At 38.2% G+C, this 18,110-nt stretch overlaps 1 protein-coding gene across 4 annotated transcripts in view; it reads left to right on the top strand.

The window, feature by feature from the left end:
• fa2h (fatty acid 2-hydroxylase) overlaps window positions 1-18,110 on the top strand; it is a 55,711-nt gene that overhangs the window by 9,806 nt on the left and 27,795 nt on the right. The gene's annotated exons all lie outside the window — the stretch shown is intronic.

Raw genomic sequence — 18,110 nt, 5'->3', positions numbered from 1 at the left:
TTAAGTCATCCAAAGTTGTATTACTTTACAAATCTTGAATTTCATAATATTATTTTAAAAATTAAATTATGACAACATTGACAGCAACATTAGCGCACAATAGACCAGCTGATTCAGTTGTTACCAATAGTGACATACAAAAGAGCACCATGCTCCTTTTTTTCTTTTCAATAATGCATTGCGGAGCGCCTCACGTCTCTGGAATGAAAAAGCGCGTTCGTTGTGATCGGCCTCTATGAGCAACACATATTTGTTAACTCGCAGAACAGTAACACGTGCAAACACACGTGCTTACAGATGTATTTTGCCAAAGAAGCAAAATGAAAGAAGGATATTCTGGCCACAGTTTGACACGGGAGTTGACGAACCAGCGCTGATGCTGGTCGTCTGTGCAGCCTGGAGCCGCGTCATAAACTCAACTAGGTATATTGATGATTTAGTGCAGACTAACCAACAAACCAATTTTTTTATCCATTTGGAAAATAACAGTTATTATTAGTTCTTATATACATTTTTAAATAGCCTACATAGCCTAATCTACAAAACAAAGCCAAATATTTTAGGATAACTTCGCACCAAACTGATGCTTTCATTTTACAGCTTATAAAACATGTATGCAAATTAATACAGTATCACATGTAAATAACAAAATTGTTATATCCTTAGCCTATATTTAACAAAAAGTATAGGTTCAAAGCCTTATGGTTCATTGTCATTATCTTTCACTATACTCAGCGCGCGCGCACATGAACCGCAAGTAAGACAGAGGAAATAGGCTAATAAATCATAATTAAGATATAATCTTTAAACTAATGACTTCTATTAAAAATGTTGACAGGTTTTGTAATATTATAACAGCTGAGCATTAATTGAATGCATTTTTTCCGTAAAGCAATCTATTTGAGCTAGCCTAATATTTTTTAATTGACGGAAGAAAAAAAACACGATTGGACAAACAGTCTAAGCCGATTCTTAAAAAGCATTGAGTCAATGTTTTCGTTTTGTAATCTTAATTTGTCATTTAAGTAAAAAGGTTTAGAGCAGGATTTATTTTATTATTTTTGTTAGTTTATTCAGTTATTCTGTGCTCCTAAAAACACTGCAGGTGCGTGAATATGCTCCTTAATTCTGTATGCTTTTTGCATGTTAAAATAACCTAAATCAGTATTTTAAAATGCAATACTTAATGTGTCAGACAAAATAGGCACGTCAATTTTTTTTTTTTAAATAAGATTTTGATATTAATCTGTTAACGGTTAATATCGCTTAACGAGCGTTGTTGATTGGCAAAATGAATCGAAATCAGCATTCCTAGTTTGGCATAAATTGTATCTTAACTATTGGGTCAGTTACCCTATCTACAAAAGAAACAAGAAGTGCTTAGGTGCTGCATCACCAAAACACCAAGATTATGCGCCAAGATTATGGCATGTAAAATGTTGTTCTCTTTATTAAACATTTATTTTTGAAATGTTACTAAAATGGTTTATAGCTAACTGAAATGTTCAGTTCTTAATATAACATATGGATGTTATGTAATGTAAGTCAGTAATTGTAATGCAGCATCATAATGAACAAATATGCGCAAGTCATTGGCTTATATTAATAAAGAGTTCAAAAATGGTCACGTCCGTAACGCAAAATTGTAGTTGTTTAAAGCAAAGACCTGAGATGAGTTGGTGATCATAATTAGTATGGACATATTTTGGCTTTGTATACAAAGTTTCATTTTATTTGTTATAATATTTATTCCACAATATAAACTTTTTCATTAAATCGTTACGGACGTGACACGTGACCGAAGCTGCGTGATGTCTTAAATATGTAGCTCATAAATCAAAAGGGCAGTAATGTTATGAAAAAGTAAGGGTAATTATTTATACTACAGACTCCAATCCTTCTGCAGAATGATTACTGTTAACATAAAGCATGGAAAAGGTGAGTCTTTAATCCCTTTTTCTAAAGCACGAAATGTGGTTGGATTATAATGAAATTTACCATTGGCACAATCCTCATATTTCATGGATAAACAAACCAATTTCCTTAAAAATTCAACAAGAGCACATCATTACAATAAAATATAGACCTTAATGAGCAAATTTAAATAGGTTTTGTTATTTTGGTCAAAAGTTTATTTTTTCATGATAAGGTTGACATTTTCATGGAATTGACCATATATATATATATATATATATATATATATATATATATATATATATATATATATATATATATATATATAATTTTTTTTTTCGCATAAAAATATTAAATAGCACAAATGTTTTTAATATGAGCACCAATTTAACATATTAGATCGTTTCACCAGCATGGACCAAGCAATGCTTTGAGCTAGATTTTATTGTAGGGATGTAGGGATGAAGGGGAGGATAAGACAACAGTGGGACGAAGGGGAAGAGAAGTAAGAGGTTAAACAGTGAATAGGTAGGTAGGTTTATCGGCCGTCTTACGATGATGCCCAGAGACTTAAAGTGGGGGTTCCATCTCTGTAATATTTTGTTAGAGTGATTTGACCCCCCGATTCAACCTAGGAAGGAAGAGAGGGTTATACAGTTTGTTAATGAAAGCAAGGAAATAGATAGAGGGTGGGTTCGAGAGAACAAGAAGAACAGTGCTAGAGGGCTGGTCGGGCCTTAAAGAAGTTTTAGGGAGTAGGTGATTGGTTAAGGATTGGTTAAATAACTAAAATATTCAGGACAACGACCTTTCAGGACCGAGTTTGAACACCCCTGTTGTAGATGAAGTCTGGAGTAATGATTATGCAAATTCAGTTTTTTTTACCATAGGAATATACACTCAAATATAAGTTGGAAATGAAATATAAAAATGGGATTATATGAAGCGGGAGTAATATTTTACAGTAATACTGTCATGGTTGTTTGCAATCAGACATATGCCTTGCTGTCACCAAACATTCAAAACAGTTCATTCTGATATAATTTCTGATGTGAAATTATTGTGATATTGTAGATATTTTTCATTTTTTAATGAACTTTCTGAACTCTCTGTGCATTTCCGCCTCTCATTTAAATCAATTGAAAGCATTTTACTCATTAAGCACTTATTAACAGAAGACAGCTCAATCAATACCTGTTCAGTAGTTCTCTCATGCTTATCATTTTATCTTTTTTTCTGTCACACACTCCTTTTTTCCATCAAGCCCCTCCCGTAAAATCCAGGGTCCATTGACTTCCCCATGTTCTCACTAAGAATCAGGACTGTTAGTCACATATTCCTATTTAATTCAGAAAAACTGGCTAAACCTGCTGTAAAGTTTGGGAGGATTCGAAGTGTTGATGTCTATGACTTTCCAAGGACAAACTCAAGATCAAACGACTGAAACATTAGGAGATCGTGTCTCTTATTGATCATTGCTGAAACCAGCCGGACCTGTTGACTAGGTGCGGGGGCTGTAGTCCATTTTGCTGGTATCTACTAGTGAGGGTATGACGAGGCGATGACCTGTTTTGGGCGTGTTGCCAGTGATGTAATGACAAAATGGTGCCAGGCGGTTCCACTTCTTGAGCAAGCACGAATTTGAATGAGGAGAGTGAGATAAATGGATGAACGAGGTGATGTGTAGGTAAATAGATATATTGATGGTTCTTTATGAAACACACGGCCTTGTGGCTGCGAGTTACCTTGTAACTAGAATGTCAAGATCGCAAATGTCAGCATTGTAAAACGTGGTATCGCTGCAATTCATAAGTCTGCACACAGGTGAAAGGACAAAGGCTTTAGGGTTTTATTTATGTCACGCGGACATTTTTTGCGGCACGTAGTGGTGTCATCTCACACAGAGAGAATTAGGGTGTCTGCTGAGTCTTAAAAAGTCTTAACTTCACTGAAATATTGTGTTGTAGGTCTTAAATAATTTTAAACAGGTCTTAATTTTGCTTTGTCCAAGGAAAGCTACTCAATTGGGCCGACATCCATCCTATCACCAACAAATCATCTCAATAATACCTTATTTTAAATATATTTTTTTGTTGCAATGTTTGCAAGTTTTTTTTTTTATTGTAAAGAGATACAATTCCCAACAGCTTTTTTTTTTTTTTTTTTTTTACAACAAATTCCCCAAATTCAATTCCCTAATAAAAAAAAAACACAATAAAAAAAAAACAGAATTTCTAATGATAATCCCAGGCATATAGAAAGTATCTTGTCTAAAATGTCATTCGTAATGGTCTTAAAAGGCTCTTAAACGTCTTACATTTGACTTGATGTAACCTGCAGAAACCCTGAACAGTTCTCTCACTTCCAAACTGAGCAGATTTAATAGGAGATTAAATAAGGAAAACGTTTTGCATACAGCTTTTCACTGGGCTGAATGAACTGTTGAGTAAATTTACATTTATGTTTATACATTTGGTAGAAGCTTTCATGCAAAGTGACTTGCATTGCATTCAGACACTTGTCTTGGGTTTTTCAGTTTCTTTTATATTTGCAATTCTTTGCAAAATATTTAATTTCTTAGCTTTTCCGTCATACTTAATAGTGTATGCATGTTTTTATTTAAAAAAATGTCAAACTTTCATTAAAATAACTTGGTTTTAGCAACTCTAAGCTATAATTTTTGATAACTGAAAAATAATCATGATTACAATGGCTTATATTCAGTTGAAGTCAGAATTATTAGCCCCCCGAATTATTAGAAACCCTGTTTATTTTTTCCCCAATTTCTGTTTATGGAGAGAAGATTTTTTTCAACACATTTCTAAACATAATAGTTTTAATAACTCATTTCTACTAACTGATTTATTTTATCTTTGCCACGATGATAGTAATTAATATTTTACTAGATATTTTTCAAGTCACTTCTATACAACTTAAAGTGACATTTAAAGACTTAACTAGGTTGATTAGGTTAACTAGGCAGGTCAGGGTAATTAGGCAAGTTATTACAGTATATAACAATGGTTTGTTCTGTACACTATTGAAAACAAATAAGTCTTTCTCCAGAAGAAAAAATATTATCAGACATGCTGTGAACCTGTCCTTGCTCTTTGAAACATCATTTCGGAAATATTTAAATTTAAAATTTAAAGAAAAAAAATCAATGGGGGGCTAATAATTCTGACTTCAGCTGTATATACAGTGTCCCCGAATCCACTTTTGCTCTTTTAAGGATAGAAAAATACGGTTTGTGCCCCAGCACATTATCTAGCGTGGTTGTGCTTATTCTCATAATGAGTTATGGATGTGTTTTGAGCATAACGTGCATTAAACCAATCAGAGTCTCATCTCCCATTCTCTTTAAGAGTCAAGTGTGTCACACCATTTCGCATTTGCTATATACATAGCGGACTTTGTAAGTGTAAAAACTAAATGCTTCACTAGCAAGAAAACAGTTAAACAGAGCATCTGCAGCGTGAGGTTAAAGAACGAGCCTCTTCCATTCGGCCTCTTTACTTTCTCTTTCCCTTTACTTTTCGTGGAGTAAGAAAACAGTGTGGTACGCACTCCACTGAAGTCATCCATTAGCCTACATAATTAATTTAGTTTGTTAAGCGCAAAGATTTGTTTTAAAACTATTTCTGAATCCTGTCCTAAGTCCAGCAAACGAATAAATGAACAATAACAACAAAAAAACTGAGCTATATCCAAACACACGTCTGATTCTTAGACCCCATGGTGATGCATACGTCTCCAAATCCCGACAAGTGGACAAATCTAATCTTGTTAGAGCCCGCATTAGAGCATAACTAATGCGCTCTGTGCTGGAGTTTAAAACTGCTTTCAGATAGACAACGGCGAGGTCTATTTCAGTTTCTTAAAATAGCAATGCGCCAACAATGCACCATAACACAACTCCTTTCTAGACCAGCACACCCATGAGTCCACAAAGTGGTGCAAAGGATTTTGCCATTTAAAAAATGTGGCGCAAAACGTGAAAATTAGTGTTGCGCTGGTCTGAAAATAACAACAAATTGTGCCAAATATGTCTAGTGCCTTATTGCGCCGCGCGTATGATGGGCCCTAGGAATGTTAGCTTTATTCTTTTTTCTTCTTGTACAATCAATTGTGAGATGCTTGTGTATTAATCCTTATTTTACAGTTATATTTCCAATATTGACTGTCCAATATGTACTGTTCCTAGTATGTCATACTGTTCAAAAATACATTTTTCACCTGACATTAATAAAGCTACATGAGTTTCAACAAGTAGTTGCAGTGTTTTCAGTAGGGGGTAGTCCTGCATCAACTGACTGCAAACTCTGGTCTGTAATTCTTTCTTGCTGAATATGTTTTACTTTGTCGCCTGCTGATTTTTGTGAGGAACGCATAAGGCAGTGTCATGAATCTCTGGAATGCTTCCTCTCTGAGGATATGAATCTCATTTCTCCTTCAATAGCCTTTTTGTTTTCCATGACTTCAGCAGCATGCCAACCTTCACCAAGGCTTGTTTTGGTTCTGAAAAACCCTCAAAATTCTTTCATAACACTGTCTCGTGGCTGTGATAGACCTCATACTGGAGATTGAGTGCAGTTCGTTAGCTATTTAAAACATACCCCTATAACCACTATAGGATGTCTGTAGGGTGAACGGGTATCTTCTAGTGTGAGGAGTGTTTACTGTGGGCTGCTATGCCGACAAGTTACTTAGTTGCTCCAGTGTCATCAAACCTCTTTAGCTTGTAACCCTCCAATCACTTTCCCCAAGGAGACTGTGCAGACTGGCCAATTACAGCTTGGGAGCTAATGGTCCAATGGCAGAAGTAGCTCAGATGTAGCTCTGATAGATTTTATGCAGATAGTTCGGCCACCGTTGGTCCCTGAGGCAACTGGGGTTTGCTTGCTCATTAATTGCATCAAGCAACACGGACAGGCCCCAAGAGAGAAGCATGCTGGGTACAAGACTCGTAAGACTGGTGTCACCAGGAGACATATGTTACTATGACTCTGGGAGCAACCCAGGGACGCAAAAAAAAGCTAGGGATTGTCCTACTATTGGGAGATGAGAGAGTCTGTATTATGCTAATGGAAAAAGTTGGTCATTTTGCAATTAATCATAATGGCTCATGGTGTCCTTTTCTGAATGCCACTAAAGATGCAGTGCTAGGATTGGTCGTTACACCTTCGATGAAGACTTGCCTTCCATTGGCTTTGGAAAATGGCTAACATTTTACAATATATCAGCCCATTGACTCTTTCTTGTATCTTTGCAAATATGTTGATGTAAAAGAGGGGATTTTAATGAAAATGCTTTTAGAAAGGAAACTCTACAGTTGCTTGAGTGTGTCAAAGTTCACACTGACTCTCCCATGAGCCGCAGACATGGTTTAGTCTCATGTGGACTAATTGAACTGCTCGCAATACAATGCATAGAGAATCATTGTGTGAACTGAATCGGTGCATTTCATACAAACCCTGTCGAAATGGTGGGTTTGCAAAAGCAAAGGGGGGTATTGTTCCAAAGAGGATGCTATGAGCAGAGCCAAGACTGGAACTTGGTCAATTTTGAAAACAGCTCTTGAGTGACCTATATCTTTATTCAAACCTCAACGCTTGGATTTCAAATAAAAGCTTCCTTTAGATACTAAAGTACTAACCAAAACAAGTTTGACCAGGGAATGATTCTTGGAACTCTGAGATCTTTTTAGGAACTCAATAGGACTGTGAGTGGTTTGTAAGGTTGGTAAGTCAAAGGTGGTTGACTTTACATGCTGATGAAGTTTCTGACAGGTTTAGTCAGTAAGGAAGCTTGTTTGTTTTAAAAACGCTTGGTAAGAGGTTGAGGAGGAAGAATGACACATCAAAGTTTTTGGACTGTGCTAAGTGTCATTGAGTATGTTTACATGGACACCAATAATTCAATTTTAATAAAATCAAGACAATACTCTGATTAAGAGTCTACCATGTAAACAGCGATTTTTGATTCATTTAATCTGATTAAGGTCATAATCAAACTAAACAGAAATCGAATTAAGACATGAAGACGAAGCTGAGATATTCCTCTTTTAAAGGAAAGATCATTGATTGCCTGTTTGTGGAATATTTGGTCAATTTGAGTAATAAACCACAAGCATAGACCTGTTTTTAAAAGTTTAAGGTTGAAATTTCAAAATTTCTGACACCATAGCAAGATATTGCTATGGCAAATTGTCACTGAATGCATTTGTCTTTTAAAAAGGTTAAATATTAGACTGAATTAGAATCATGTGCTTGAGAAAGGATTTTTTTTTCTATTGGCTTGACATGTCTACATGCATGACTTCACACCTTAACACACAAATAATCTCAAAATAGGATAAAGGGCCCAGGGTGCACACCTAACCAAATTATACCAAGTTTTCAATCTGTGAATCCTAAGCGCGGATTTCTAATCTCATTGCTGATGTGGTTCCTGGTGTGAAGGTCTTTCCATGTGAGGCTGATCTTGATCGCTGAACTCTGTACGATAAGACAAGCTCATGTGTGCGAACCAGCAAATGAACAAACCTTTGCACCCTTGTTTGAAGGGAGGAATCTGAAAAGTACTGTTGTTGCATGCAGGTTTATGGCCTTATTTTACAAGCGAACAACCTTTCCATTTACCCTTTTCATGCGCTTAATTTTCCCCTTGCACCACGGAAATACGAGCACTTTTATTGTTTTTAGCCAATTTGAAATTGATATTGTTTATTCTGTCATAATAAGATGAGGTTTCAGAATAGATAATGCTAAATCATGACTGCAGTATTTCCCTGATGTTACCAACCTTTGCCCAGTCATCTAATCTCACTTGTATCTGAGTTATGAAGCTGAACACTGATGTTAAATTTGGTCTGGTGAATGAGGGAAAGGTGAAAAAGAGAGCAAGAAAATGGTTGGGAGGACCTCCAATATCTGGCCCAGCAGGTTCCACCAGTTCTCCAGGTGATGTAGCTCCCAAACCAACAACATCCCTGTTTATGGTGAAAGTGGACGACTCTCAACCCCGCCTACCACTCAAAAATTCCAGATACTCAGGTCTGGGATCAGTTTCGACTTTAGACTAGTTGCTTTCAAAGCTACTGTAGAGCATGGAGGTCATAAAAAAGCAAGTTTTGATTTGAATAGCATGGCCTATGAATAACCCAGCATTCAAATCCTTAAAGGAATACTCAGTGCTCAATACGTTAAGCTCAGTTAACAGCATTTGTGGCTTAATCTTTCTTACCACACTCTTTACTTTATAACAGCTTAGACAAATATGACAAATATATAAATAATTACAGTTTTCAAATGTTGTCTACTGAATATTCCTTTTAACAAGGACACGTTTGGCAGATAATGTCCAGCTGTGAAACACCAGGAGTTTACAATTTTAGAGCAGTGATGCGTTTACAGCCTTTCCCTTCAGAACATTTGCGTTAACATGTGCTTTTGTTTATGCATTTACATATGTAGCTTGCTGTAGCATGCTTCACCATTGACAACCTCTCATGATTTCTTTCCTCACCTAACTTAAAACATGGATCCAATCTTCCTTTTTATCTTAATTTCCATCAGTTTATTAAGAGAGGTACAGTATGCAGATCTGGGATTAGAAAAATTGATAATAGACCCCTGCCTTCAAATTTTTGTGTTGCCCTGAATAACACAAGGGAAAGGGTTTCGTCTTCTCCAAATCAGTGCCACTTCACATGGCTAATGTTTTCAACAGCTTGGAGAGTAGTCCGTCAGTTACTGCCTCTTATCAGGATCAGCTCGTCCAACTGTGTATCCTGGCACTGATTGGATAATGATTAATTATTGACTTGGAAGAACCCTCATGGGTCATGTGATCCTCTTGCCCTGACCACTGTGAAAATGGGTGAGGTAATGCATATTTGTTTTTAAGCAAGTATTATTTTTTTGTTTTCCAAAGAGCCATAAACTTTATGGCTCAAGAAATTATGCCTACAAATTTTAACAGGCAATCATGATACTGAGAACATTATAGTTCACACACTTCAGGCTCTGTATTTTCAAAATATTTAATTTTACAAATAACTGTAGTGATTTGTTCGTTTTTTTACTACGTACCGATACCAAATGGTTTAATAAGAATATGTGTATTGTTACACCTTTAATAAATAAAATATTTTGTATCATGGGAACCCAGTCCGCCTTCTAGAGCAGTGGTTCCCAATTCTAGTCATTGAGACACCACTCACCCAAACTTGAGCAAATATACTTTAGAGAAGGGGTGCCCAAACTTAATCCCGGATGGACTGGGGTCCTGCAAATTTAGTTCTAACCCCAATCAGACACACCAGGGCTAGCTAATCAAGCTCTTACTAGGTTTTCTAGAAACATTCATTCAGGTGTGTTCAGGCATCAGTGCTAAAGTCTGCAGGACACCGGCACTCCAGGACCAAGCTAGGGTGATTTCACACTAGCACTTTTGCTCTGCACCTGGGTTTATTTGACATTAAAAGTACAGTAGGTTTAGCTAGTGTGAACGCATCTTTTGAACTCGTGTGCGCACCCTTGAACCGTACCCAAGTCTGCCTGAAAGAGGTGGTCTAGGGTATTGTTCGTGCTAACTCTGGTAGGGTTAACTTCTGATATGAATGTACCAAATAAGAGAAGTGAACTGCCAACTGTACAACAAAATTTAGTTTTAATTCTTGTGAGTGTGTCTGTGTATCACCTACCTTGGTGACAAGTGGGACTGGCCCAGTGCAAACAGTAATAATGTCCACTTGTCTCCAACAAAAACAACTTCTGCAATCATTGTGTGATGTCCTAAAAGTTTCTAATGTTTTTGCGGCAGATAGACTCAAGTGGCTCTCTGTATTTTGGTTTGGTAACAAAACCAAAAGATTCAGTAAAAGCAGAATGACAGTGATATGCAGACGTCTCCATTTTGGTACCTTGCTTTTATGGCCATCACCTAGCAACAGCTGTACACAAAACAGCAGCTTGATGATGCAAGTGTATCAAGGTTCAGAAAGAAAAAAGACGGTATGAACACAAACCAGCTGAGAAGGTGGCAAGTTGGGACAATCAAACTTGGGTTTGGTCTAGGCAATTAAATCAAGTGTGAAAGCACCCTAATCTAGACCCAGTCTAATTCAGGGGTCACCAAACCTGGTCCTGGAGGACCGGTGTCCTGCAGAGTTTAGCTCCAACTTGCTTCACCACACCTGGATGGAAGCTTCAAGAACACATAGTACCTTAATTAGCTTGATCAGGTGTGTTTGATTAGGGGTGGAGCTAAAATCTACACCTGCCCTCCAGGAGTGTAGTCACCCCTGGTTTAATCAAACACACCTATCTGTAAATGTCAAGCAATCCTGAAGTCACGGGTTATAATTTTAAGGTGTGTTTGATTAGGGATGAAGGTGTATCAGAGTTGACTACCTCTCTCCCAGAGGGTCAATGTCCCGCAGATTTGCCCTGCCTGGAAACACACCTTCCGGGAAGTTTTTAGTAATGCTGAAAACCTTCATGAGGTGTGATTAACTGGTGTTGAAGCTAAGCTATACAGGACAGGGACACTCCAGGAGCAGGATTGGATACTCCTGACCTACAAAGATTCAAATAATGTCAGTCAATGTTGACGCAAACTTTAACCATGGTACGTTTAATGTTCTGGAGATCCTTCTCTGCAAATCTACAGGCTTGACTAGCCGATGATACTTAAAAATAGTATGAATCAAGCATCGTCAAGCCAGCATCCAAACTTGTATTGATGTGTTTACAAAGGTGATTCATACCAGGCATTCCATCTACACCTACCTTTGTTAATGCTACATTGTTTTTAACCATTCCAAATGTCTACGATTTGCTCTTCTCCTGTTACTGCGAACAATAGATGTGTGTTTTTTCATTTGTGTGTATAGGGCCACATTTGTTCGTACGTATCTGTCTGGGGAATGTGGTGGATTTGAGCAAAACATAAAGAGCATTGCCTATCACCATCAACTGGGAGGCACTCAGTAGATTTAAGCTAATTAGGATTTGACTAGGCATTTCTGATGGCCTTGTTGCCCTTTTGAGGGTTTGTATCTGACCCGGTCAACCCCCAGCCGTACTCTTACCACCACCCCAGCACTCTTCGACACACTGCCAGCCCTGTTTGGATTGTACCAGCCTGAGCCCTATTCCTCTGTCCTCCACGCTTTTGTTCTTGCAACTATTTCTGAATGTATGCGTGTCTCTGTCATTCAGTGTCCCGGACACTTACTTCCCATAAAGAACCCTTATTGTTCACTCAGAGAAATACTTTCAGCCCCCATGCCGCTCTACAGTGCTGTACTTTTTTTCCACCCTCATATATTGCTGAACACACATTTTCAGTATTTAAACTCTGTACATCTGTTTGATGACTTTATTTGTTATTGAACAGGAACTGGTTGATTCTCTGGGATCTCTAGTCTAGGACATACAGTTCTTTATGATCAACATAATTAGTGAAATATACAGACTTGCAGGTTAAAGAAACACATGGGAGGAAGTTGCAGTGGCCCGTGGTGCAGATGAAAAGTTAAAAAAAGTGTTTTTATATATGCATACAGATAGATTGGTAACTAGATAGAATAGATAGAGATAGTTCTGTGTAACAGATATCAATCTGGCGCATGCTGCCAAACGCTGATGGTGAGAAAGACAAATGTCTGTGCACTGCTTCTGCTCTGCTCTGCTTGCGTGTCCGGTGTGAAAGAGGTGGGCAAGATTGGCCAAGTCCTGCTTTAGGCTATCCAGACTGCTACAATAACCTTAAACAATTCTCACAGCTTTGATTATACAATATTATTTACATCACTATGTAAACTACATTGTCACTAGATTTGCCGTCTACCAGTGCGGCTGCCATAATTTTAGTCCATTTGTTATTTGCATGCCACACCGGAAAATGATACCATAGGTGTAATGACTTTTGCCTGTATTTTCATACATTGCACTCTGTTGGCCTTCATCCAGAGCTTCAGTCTAAGTTACACAGCGCTTTCACAGAATTTCACATAGTATTGCTTTCTTTTCCTTTCTCCTTTTTTATTTTCCACAAGCATGGACTATGCGTTTGCTCTTTAGACGTCAGATGACCATTTAAAAACGTAATTTTTTTTCTCAGTGACCTAATAAGTACAAGCAGATCTATTTTCTGTAAATAAGCATCCTCATACTGAGCAATAATAGGATATAATGTGGTATGACACACACAAATTAAGTGGTGCTTTTGTCTGCTTTTACTAAAAGACGTGGGATCATATATGCATGATTTGATTGCATATTTGTTTAGGTTTAACTAGCTGTGAAGAAATATAACAAAGGCACAGACCATATGAAAATAGGAAGTGAGTTAGTTTTGTGGTGGCCTGACTTTCCAAAGATGAGAGTCTTTATGTTGTGGTTTCGAGGTATTTGTAAAGTGGTCTGACCTGCTAAATATCTTTTACCGTCCTCTTGAACAACAAAACAACTCTTTGGCTACACGGGCTGGTTTACGTTTTACCAATTGTTTGACCCTGGGCTAGAGGTTTGCAGAGAGCCACAGGAACTGACCAGATTTCTGCGGCGTGGAAATAAATTTCCGAATAAAGCGCGGGAGCGGTCTGTAACTGGTTTAATTTTGGACGGAAGCGGGCAGTCTAACATATTGCTCCCGACTTCCAAGCAAGCGAGCAAGCATATGTATGTGTGTGAATGAGTAAGCGTGATGCTGCATTTAGCTTTTTTTGTTGCTGTGTGTGTGTGTGTGTGTGTGCGCGTGTGTCACTTGCTTGGTGCTTATGTATGTGTGTTTTTACAGACAGCTTGTTATAGGCTGTCTGGACTCTGTATAGCTGGGTGGTTTTCGGTTTTGTTCTCCTCCCCGCTCGATTGCGAGAACGGGCGCAACGGGTAGAAAACGGGGCGGGTCGGGCAGCAGGACAACAAATGCTGAATATAAGCGGGAGCGGTCGGGTTCGGGCTAAAACCTGGCGGGAGCGGGATTCAAAATTTAGTACCGCGCAAATCTCTACCATGGGCTGCATTTGAACGCATTTCTAGTTACTGCTTACTCATACTTAACCACATGCTTCTACATTTAACAGCTTGGAAACAGTGTAACCTAACACCTATTCTCCTGGTATTGTCAATCCAATTACAAGTGGAAAATGCTAAATACATATGTAAATAAGGGTTATTATTTTGAGCTTAATAACTTTCAACCAATTCCAGAGGTTGTTGAAGAGTTTATTGAATTTCCAGTATAGTCTAAATGCTATGTGTTTATGGTTTCTCTATAAGGATTCACTAAAGTATTTTGGTTTTGCATACAGCAGGGGTACCCAAACTCAGTCCTGGAGGGCCAGTGTCCAGCATATTTTAGTTCCAACCCTAATTAAACACACCTGGACCAGCTAATCAAGCTCTTCATAGGTATACTCGAAACTTCCAGGCAAGTATGTTGAAGGAATTTGGAGCTAAACTAAGTAGGACACCAGCCCTCCAGGACCGAGTTTGGACACCCCCGGCATACAGGCTTGTCTTGCGTTTCTGCTAAACTTCACAAACTTTTTTGAGTGGGTCTGAAATGGACGAATTAGACTTGAGAAAGCAGTGGAACACTGTGCACAACAATATGCAGAGTATGTTGACTATTTGTTACCTTGACCTTAAACTTGTTTTAGAAGTCATTTCTAGATCATGGGTGCCCAAACTTGAGGGAGGGCTGGTGTCCTGTGTTTAGCACCTGTGTTTAGCACCAGCTTGCCTCAAAACACCTAGCAGGACTGAATGGGGTTGGAGCTAGACTATGCAGAACACTGCCCTCCTGGACCGAGTCTGCACACCCTTGGTCTAGGTGTCAACCAAAGTTTGATATATGAATAAGGTAAAAGACAAAACATCCAATTTTGGTTTCTGCATCAAATTAAAATCATAAAATTACATAGTAACCGACTAAGCATACTTGGGTGATTGTCATTCAGCGGAACATCATTGTTTTTTAAAACTGAAGGAAACTGAAGCTAAATATTAAATAACCTCATTTTTTTTATTTGTGTCAAGGTGCATGACCTTTTACAGTGACACACATTTCTACTTAAAATGTTGATGTTGCTTGAAGTGAAGAAAACATTAGTGCACATGTTATGTGTCAACTACTGTGTTTATTTGGAGTCCAATATCAATCCTATCCTTGGAAGGAGTGTTTCGCAGAATGAGGTTTACCACCAAGACATGTTCCCTTTGAACATTCTGAACTCAAACCATCTTCTGCATCACATTAGAGGACTCTGATAGACTACAACCAGCCACTTAAATCATGGGACACTTAAACCTGAACCAGCCCTTGAACAAGTCTCAAAGGATGCTAATCAAGTCCTCAAGCATTAATTCATTATATCTCTGAGATAATGGTGAATTATTTAGACCAAACTGCATCTCACCCCGCTTTTATGAAAGACTTTTTCCCCTACTTTTACTAACCTTTTGGCTGGAGGCATCCCACACAAGAAGCTTCTAAATCACCTGCCAAACTATCACACATGACTACACCGTCACGCTCATATCCGCGCCTCCTCAATCCCGGTTCTCGCTTCAGCACCTTCGTTCACCTCAGCAAAAGGGCAGCATACATCTCATATCACATGTTTCAGTTGAAATGCAACACACACTCGCACACACCCACTAGTAAATCACAAATTCTGAGCTATAAAGGCAAATGATTTGCTGTCATTGACAGTCAGTTTGACCATGAACTCCAAACAGATGCAAAAAGTGTAAGTGAAAGTTGTGTTTACAGCCATGTTGTCCCACTGGAAGCATGTATTTGACTGGAACAGTCATAATACGGGTGTCACAGTTCTGTACATATACCTTGGCCATGTATACAGTCAGTCCATAATTTGCCAGTCCCTGGAGTCAATCACAGCAATGCAGCAATGTAGAAGCACTTCACACAGAACATGTCTTTGCATCCAAGAATATAAGTTGCAACTCTTAGGGATGGTTTTACGAATGTTTTTCTTCTGCATTGTTGCTGTCAAAGAAAACAGTTGTCACTAGGGTTGGGCGTTGTCGACCAATTTGGCATCGTATGATGTTTAATGTGAAACATCGTGATGGACGATGGCATCGTTGGATAATGGATGGCATTTATGAATAATTAATTAATTCATAACAAATTAATTATTTGTAGCCTACCGTTTCAACTACCTAACCTGCATGGTCTTTGTTTTACCCATAAACAATCATGAATAAATCAAAATAATTTGCAGACAAATTACCACATTTCCATCACTTTTTCCGCGACAGGTTGGTCGGTAAAAAAGGTGAACAACCAACAGTGTCTGAGGCTTTAACTAAAATTACTAAGTACACGTGTGAAAGTAAAAGAATAAAGCAGTGTACTGATGCTGTGACACGTTACCTGATAGATTCAAACGACCGAAGAGTCATTAGATAGAGACAAGATTAATTAAATATCACGTTCAACAACTATAGTGAGACGTGATCCAGCAGTACATCCTTGATAAACTGTTCAACGTGCACTACTCTTGAGCTCAGCTCAGATGAGCGCATGACAGTTTGTGTGGCTGTGTGTTGTCACGTGATGTGCGTTTTCAGCGTAAGGAGGGCTGTTCAGAAATGCTAGGTAAAACACGGTGTGAATGCGGATAATTTTCGTTCTAAAATGCCATTTTAATACTAAGGCGTATTAGTGTACATGGGCTGTACATAAGTATTTTTCGCGGATTTGCGACAGGGGTGGGTGGAGGATCAGCGATGTCGGCTCAGCATCGTGTTGTCTATTGGCCATCGGCCATGGACGATAAGATCATCTATCGGCCCAACCCTAGTTGTCACTGCAACTTGCTTAACAAAAGCAAAATATTTGAGATGTGAGCATAGAGGCTGAATTATACTTCTGCGTTGAGTGTGTTACAACCTCTTTGATGTTAGTCTAGGGTAAAAGTAATAACATTTAAAAGGTGTAGTACTTTTACAAGATGATGGGTGAAAGTAAAAGACACAAACAACTGCCAACAAAAGTGATTTAATGTACAAAAAAGTGAAATCAGAATAATGCCCAAATATATATACAATAAGCAAAATGTTTACAATAATAAAGTAACAAATTAAACAAAGTATCAAACAAAATTAGGTCAATTCAAGAGTAAGGGGACGCTAGTGAAGCCAAATCAAAGAAATAAATATAACAAAACAATTCTAACTCATAAGTAAACCCCTTACCTCACTAGAAACATGAAAAGATAAAGAAAAGAAAAATCTTCAGCGCCGAGCGCCGTAATCTTACCTATTCTGAACTAAAAACAAAACAAATACATAAGTGGCATTCACTGCTTTACCTGGTGTTTTAAACAATGAATTGACTACGTGTATGTAAGAAGGAAGTCGTACGACATCTTCCCTGTCCGCCTTACTCTGATGACAAAGTCAACTCTCAATTATCTCTTTTTGGTTTGCAAGGTAAGAGTTGTACCAAAAGTAACAAACAAACAATCGAATATAAATGTACAGAAATCACAAAGTCGTTCAAAAATGGGCAGAAAATATACTAAATAATTTTATCCAAACGAAAGTTAAACAAAATTAACAAATAACAAAATCATGTCGGCAAAAAATACACAAAAACAGGATCAAAGGAAAAGCGCGCTGTCATCCGCTCTCCCTGGCGTCCTTATATGTGACAGCGCCACGTCACCCATTGATGAGTGACTGGTCTCCTGACCAGTCGGCTTCCGCGAAGACGGACCTAGAGGATACAGCAGGTAGAGATGGGGAGAGAGAAAGAGAGAGAGAAAAAGAGAGAGAACGGGATGCAAAAAAAATTCCACCAATATACGGCAACTGTTACAAGTGGTTGCCATGTTCCACAGCGCATGCCTTGCATTTATACTTCTGCATTCTGTTTGTGTTGCTCTGCAATAACACTTCCAAAACACTAGTGGGCAGGGGGGTTATGTTCCTCTGTGTCGAGTTTTTCGCAGGTGTTTTGTCATTTCTGTAATGCTACCTTAATGTAGCTCAAACTTGCTCATTCGGAGGCAAGGTAACGATAATAAGAAAACAAACTTTAATCATAAGGTAAATACAAAACAAAAATCCCTCACACTCGTCACAGATACCAAGCCGACCAATCACAGAGGTTGCGCTAAGTATTATTGGGACACGTAGCTACATTTTTTT

Source organism: Danio rerio, chromosome 25 (assembly GCF_052040795.2).
Source record: "Danio rerio strain M-AB ecotype USA chromosome 25, GRCz13ab, whole genome shotgun sequence".
NCBI classification, from domain to species: domain Eukaryota; kingdom Metazoa; phylum Chordata; class Actinopteri; order Cypriniformes; family Danionidae; genus Danio; species Danio rerio.
The sequence above is the reverse complement of the archived record's forward strand: the minus strand, read 5'-3'. Positions and strand labels throughout refer to the sequence as shown.